Source organism: Haliotis cracherodii, unplaced genomic scaffold (genome assembly GCF_022045235.1).
Source record: "Haliotis cracherodii isolate W230 unplaced genomic scaffold, xgHalCrac1.p SCAF_12, whole genome shotgun sequence".
In the NCBI taxonomy this organism is placed as follows: domain Eukaryota; kingdom Metazoa; phylum Mollusca; class Gastropoda; order Lepetellida; family Haliotidae; genus Haliotis; species Haliotis cracherodii.
This window is the reverse complement of record NW_027266267.1, coordinates 22899267-22906427: the sequence shown is the minus strand read 5'-3', so window position 1 is coordinate 22906427 and position 7161 is coordinate 22899267. Positions and strand designations below refer to the sequence as shown.

The following is a 7161-nucleotide window of genomic DNA, read 5'->3' as shown; positions in this document are numbered from 1 at the left end:
TCATCTTTCCGAAGTGAATGAAGCGAGACATGCTTCATATTATCCATGAACCACACCTGGGTATTGTGAAAAGTAAAAGCAGAGCGAGAGATGCGTTATATTGGCTAGGTATGTCCACTGCAATTGAAGATATGGTGTCAAAATGTGAAACCTGTGCAATCCATCAGAAATCAAACACCAGTGAACCTCTCATACCAGCTGAGTTACTTGATAGACCATGGTCCAAGATTGCTACAGATATGTTTGAACACAAAGGTTATAATTACTTTTTGACAATGGACTAGATCTCAAAATGGGCAGAAATTGCTAAATTGTACAATGAGACAAGTTCAAATGTGATCAGCCATCTGAAAAGTCCATGTCAAGGTATGGAATACCTGATGAAGTTATAAGGACAATGGTCTGCAGTATTCAAGCAGTGAATTTGACAAGTTCGCTAAACAGTATGGATTCAAGCTAACAACTAGCAGCCCACACTATCCCCAATCGAACTGGGGAAAGTTGTGTACAAACCAGATCAAGAAGGCAAGCGATCCATATCTTGCCTAACTTGATTATCAGACAGCATTGGTCTATCGCCAGCACAATTATTCATTGGAAGGAGGCTGAAAACAACGCTCCCGACCGCAGCGCCATTGCTGAAACAAGACTTTCCCACAAACATCAAACACATGCTGAAGAATAGACAAGTTAAACAGAAGTTTTACCAAGACAGGTAAAAGTGAATTACCTCCCCTTGATAGGAGTGAGACAATTGTTGTGTTGAACAAAGGTAAATGGGTACCAGCAACAATAACTGCGAAACATTCAACACTAAGATCCTACATCGTAGAAACCAATGATGGAAGAAAATATCGCAGAAATCGCAACCAGCGTTATCCAACAAAAACAGCATTCCACAAGTACAACTTTTATGTCACCAGCTACAGAGCAAGTACACCTGTACACCCGAAACCATCTTCAAGCAAGATTGAAGAAAGTCCAAAACACAACCCCTCACCTAGTAAACCTATAGAAAGTCCAACTCCTGCAGAACTGCAAGAGCAGGGCACAACAGATTCTTCCAGAACAACCTGCTCTGGAAGAACGGTGAAGAGTCCGGAAAGATTCAGTGACTTTGTTAAGTATTAAATTTCATTATTCTATAAATGATTCTTAAGTTAATGTGTTCAAAATTTCATATGTGGAATGTGTTATAAAGATTGACATATGTGATTTGCATTGTGAAATGTGAAGTGTGTATTTTCAAGCAATTTCTTTGAAATGAAAAGTACGATATTGCACACTGTACTACGTAGCAATCGGTCGGGTTGTTTTACGTAATTGCTTTCGCTTGTGAACTCAGTGTTTAAAAATACCCTAAAAAAGAAACACAATACAGATATTTTTGGCCATAAAGCAAGATTAGCGGACCAAGAGGTGCAAAATGAAGAGTGTCAGTGACACATTTCCCGGATCAAAATCATCACAAGAACGTGGAAACAATTAGGTTGGAAACACGAACGGTCCGGAAAACGCACTCGGTGCATCACCAAATGGGCTATGGAGCTACACGTACTGCACGTGCGGCAGCACTATGAACTGTCTCAAACCGAGGGTTTGTGATTGCCTGGCATCTGCGACAATTGAACAGTGACAGTTCAACAACATGCCAATATTAACAGACGTGCAAAGAAACAACGTCATAGGCCACTTGCAGGCAGGGGAATCCCTATCATCTGTAGTCAGGGTTTTCAATGTAGCAACCAACACCATCACACGGCTATGGGATCGGTTTCAACACGTGATCAGCCAAAGTCGGGACGATAAAGAGTAACCACCCCCGCCCAAGGTCTACATCCGACTGCGCCACCTTCGTAAAAGGACGACCACAATCACCTCAGCCGCATCATATATACCTCGACTGCGCAGAATAACCGACCATACAGTATGAAGCCGTTTAAGAGCAGCAGGTCCACAAGCAAGACGTCCTGTTCGACACGTCATATAGAGTCGACAACATCGTCAACAACAACTGCATAGGTGTAGTCAGCACAGGGTATGGCCTCAACTGTGACGGAGAGATGTCTGGTTCTGCGAATCAAGATTTCTCCTCCGTCGAGAGGATGGAAGAGCACGGGTCTACAGACGTCGGGGAGGACGTTACGCTGGAAACTGTGTACAGGTTTTGTGGGCCCAGGGGTAGGGTTATGATGTGTGTCTCTCGTCGTGGCAGGACAAGTTTGGTCCATATCCAGGGCAATCTTATGGCTATACGATACACCACCCCGGATTTCAATCCAAAAGAACACCTTTGGGATGAATTGGATAGACGGCTAGGCCGACGTCAACCACAACCTCAGACGTTGCAGCAGTTGGCTTTTGCGTTGCAGACCGAGTGGGCTGCCATTCCCCTGGATGTGATTCACATACTCGTCTCTTCAATGGGCAGATGTCAGGCCTCTATCGATTCTAACAGGGGGCACACACGTTATTGATGGTAGCTGACCTACACCTTGGACTTTGCCTATGTACTGATAACTATTTGGCTCAATACCTCGTGTGGTTCCTCGTTAGGGATTATGAAAATATATGGGAATATTTTCCTATCCATCATCCCTAACGGATTTGGTTCAGTATATGCGTGCTCGGTGCTCGGTGCTCGTGTGATATGCCGTTAATAAAGTTAGTCCAATTATAAATGTGCTCAGAAGTTTGAAAACCTCAGAACTATGTACTGAACACATCAATTATATTGACTGTGGGATTAACTGGATAGACGGCTATGTCGACGTCAACCACAACCCAAGACGTTGCAGCAATTGGCTTTTGTGTTGCAGACCGAGTGGGCTACCGTCCCCCCGGTTGTTTGACTGCAGCTCTCCTATCTTGACAGAACTTGACATACATCACGGTTACTCACACCTCGCAGCTGTCAATGTCTGGCAATCTTGTGTTTACGTTCTCCGTTGCCAGTTAAATGAAGCAAAATGACAACCCTGATCTATGATGTGGTTCAACATTAACCTGTAGATTTACTGGGAATGATCGAGCCTGCTGGTACAATATGATTACCAATGGAACTGAGTATGACTGAACAGCCGCTTTTCAGCCTGCAGATGAGCCGGACATTTTAACAGGAGGTAGGGCCGATCTCAGTATCTGCATGGTGTGACCTGTCAATTTCAAGGTTTCATGGATTCAAAGCCAGAGTCTGAATGGAATGAGACATACGAGGCCAAGAAATAGTGGGTCGTGTATGATTTTCATATTTGTGCCTGTTCTGAAATGAATTTCATCAAGTTTAACTTCAATGACGTCGGGACATTGTTTTCGTGGCTTTTCAAATGGATGAGTGTTTTTTGAGTGATGGACTTTCAAAACCATTTCTGCCAAATCCTTACGATGGTGGTTGATGGAGATGGCAACAAATATCGATCACAAAAAGGTTTGTAAACAACATGTCATGAATAAAGTTTTTCCAACCAATCTTTCAAATGTTATATTTTACTTTCATTTTCCGGTTGTTTCAATGAGGAAATAGCTTAAATTGTTCCGATTCTGGTCACCATAGAAAATTTCAAAGTTTCAAAAACATTTCATTTGTATGCAAAAGATATGCCTCCATTAAATCTTTAAATGTCATCATCGAAGCAGTCAGGGTTGCGGCCTAGACTGCCCAAAACATCCTATATCAAACTACTGTATTTCCTCTATTTGAAGCTATGATAAAACAGATTGTATTCGTACATGTTGTATGTGATACAACATACAACCATAAAGATATACGTTATTGCTACATAGATTAACGTATATCACCACTGATCTTACTGACTGTTTAATGTGCAAAAACAAAATGTGAATACGTTCTAAATCACCTGGGTGCCGTTTCACAAAAGCCTCTTAGCCCTACGACCTCCTAAACCACGTCGTAAACCATGTCAAAACCTTTAAGGCCGTTTCACAAAGACCTCTTAGTTTACACTACGTAAAATCACCCTAAATCTACGACAGCCCTAGGGCTCTCCTAATGTAGTTACGACCTCGCAAATTCAAACCATCATGGCGACACATGCATCCCTTTTAGACATTTTTAACAGAAATGGTATCGGGAGAGAATGTGTTTTCAGGGACAGAAGTCGGCATTAGATGTTTTGGATGATATTGATTTGATTTCGCGATATTGATTCCCGAGACATGTGATCATTGAACTGGTGAATCGAGTTGATGAACAGCTGTCTCGACCAACTCAGCGTCCACGTGCACTATCTACTGAGGTCCAAGTGTTGTGTACCTTGAGATACTTTGCTAAAGGGGGCCTTTACAGTGAGATCGGCTACATAAACGGAGTTAGCGAGTACTTGTCGATACCATGTCCGCCATTCTCCGTACCGTCCTACTGATACATTTTCCAGCACTGACCAAGCACAGACAACTTATGGAAGAATTCCACCAAATCTGTGGTTTCCCAAAGGTTCTTGGATGTATTGACTGCACTCTCATCCCTATACAGAGGCCTAAAGTAGACGAGGTCGCCTATGTATCACGAAAAGGATACCACGCTGTCAATGTTCAGGCAGTGTGCGACGCGAAACTTCGGTAACTATGAATAACACGTCCTTGACCCCTTTACCGGAAATGTTGTTCATAAACTTGCCAACACTTTATGAAGTAATAATTGGCGGTGCTCGATAATAGAGTTTAACTACTGAATGTAATACATGACTTATGAACTTTGGTAATAAATTTATATTGTTTTACTCTATAATCATGTTAATGTTTAAAGAAATAATGTATCTACTAATTCTGAATTATTATTTTTCAACAATTATTAATTAACATGAATAATATGTTCTTTTTTTAAAATAGTAACAAAGGAAGGGATTTCTTATCTCGATAAAGCTTATTATAAGCAAACAGTAGCTAGAGATAATTGTTAAATTTGTTTTCCAGTTTCACCAATGTTGTTGTCTTGTGGCCAGGGGCAACCCATGATGCCCACATCTACAACAACTGTTCACTTAAGAGAGCTTTGGAGGAAGAAAAACCAGATGGATGGCTGCTTGGTGATTCAGGGTTGATATTCAACATGAGTTCCTTTGCCTATATATCGATAATGACTTGTCTGTATCAAAGTAAGCAATCCATAAATCTGATTCCTTACATATTATCTCACTCTGAAACCTTTCCAATCAACCATTTTACTTATATAGTTGATCAAATTGAATTATTTGTAGAACATATGTGAGTGGTGACTGCAAAAGAAAACAGGAAAAAAATAAAGATGTTAAATAATTACTACCATTCCCCTGTATATGTTTACAATGACATGTAAGAAGTAAAACAATGGTTCTGAATAGGTTTGTTTTATGCAAATTAAACATGCTCTGAAAATAAATAATACATCATACTGTTACAGATGTGCATGTAAACCGCATCTACTGACCCCAGTACTGATCCAGCCAACTCCAGTGAGGAGAGGGACAATAGGGCCCACATTGGTACCCGCAACACCATAGAGAGGGCCTTTGGAGTATGCAAATCAAGATTTAGGTAAGTATATACATGTTCTTTTGGGGTTCTATAAGAAAGTATTCTTGAATGACTAATGTTAATTTACAGTAATTACTAATGTAGCCAGTAATGTCGGATTCTGAGACACAACTTATTTTACAGGTGCTTACACAAATCCTCGGGGTGCCTGTTATTTGAACCCGAAAAATGCATAGCTGTCATAACTGCATGCATGCAGCTTCACAACCTTGCAGTAAGCCTAAGACTTCCGGTTCCCAACGACACACCTGACACTGGTATAGGAGGTGATGAGAACCACACAGGTCATCAGCAGGCCCCTAGTGATGATGGAAATCAAATCAGGAGACTTCTCATCCAGTCTAGATTTTCAAGTATGACAAAAAACGATCTATTTACAATGATTAAAGCTGCTTTTATTTCAATAATTATTAAGGTTCATATATTTAAAACTTTATGATTGAAGACAGCAAGCTGTTACTGTCCATGGTTTGCAGGAACTGAATTTTTTCTCTTTTCAAGTTGAGCCTCTCCTGCTGAATCCCTCCGAGGGACCTAAGCTCACACAGAATGCCCTCAAGGAGCTGCCCTTTCCTGTCTTCATACCCGGACAGCGTCTTCATGTAGTCATCCCCTTTATCTGACAAACAAAGATTATTTATTCCATTCAGTGTGACAACTTTGTTAATTGGGCCATGCACTCTTGAACACCATAAAGCTATGTCTTAAGGATATTTTATATCAAAATTTAAAGAATTATTCAAAATTATAATTGTTAAGTGAAGGTTAATGTTATTATTTACCTTGAATTGATTGTGATAATCTCTTCCTTATATTTCCACCAGTAGCTCTATGGGATGGGGTAGCTTGATTGTTTGATGCTGCTGTAACATAATTATACATTATGTGTATATACATTGAAAGGATGACTGAAAGAGGGGGCTGTTCACAAAACACAACTTTCTGTTACTGATTACTGTGAATGAATATTTTCGCATTTTAACATGACTGGTAAATGGTCTATGAACTGATTAATAGTTGGGATAACAGTAATCGCTGAGCCATTTAACAATTGCTGTATTACAATAAAAGCTGGTTCCGGAAGACAGCTCTATGCCTCTGTAAGATATATTGGAGGGGCTTACATGTAATTCAGTACATTTTAAAATATAGTGAGGATGTCTGGATTGATGTTAGCATAGGAATATTTCGTTAATGATATTAAATTTGTTTGTTCTAAAAATTTTAGTCATGGAAACATTTATAGGAATCTGAGCTCACTCCTACCCCATTCTCTAAATTTCCTACTTGACAGAGCTCTGACATTTATTGTCACTAAAAAAAATTCTATGTTAGTTTCATGTTAATGTGTACATCTAGAATAAACAACAAGTTCTTTTTAAGTTTTTTTTATTATTTATAAATTTAACCTGAGTTTTGGCTGTCATTTTCGAAGGCATCAGCAGCCATACAAGACACATATCTATTTCTGAAATAGAGATTCAATTGTTATTAATTCAGGATGTAAATAATGCAACAGAGATAATATACATTTAAGAAACATGCTTTATTTATTATGTTTTCAGTATGTTCAGTGAAGAAAAGCTATTGTTACCTTTATTCCACTGTGTAAATGAAAAAATATCAAGT

At 39.6% G+C, this 7161-nt stretch overlaps 1 pseudogene; it reads left to right on the top strand.

Annotated features, from left to right (window-relative positions):
* Positions 1-4351: 4351 nt before the first annotated feature.
* LOC139457189 (putative nuclease HARBI1) lies at positions 4352-6155 on the top strand (annotated as a pseudogene).
* The last annotated feature ends 1006 nt before the right edge of the window (positions 6156-7161 follow it).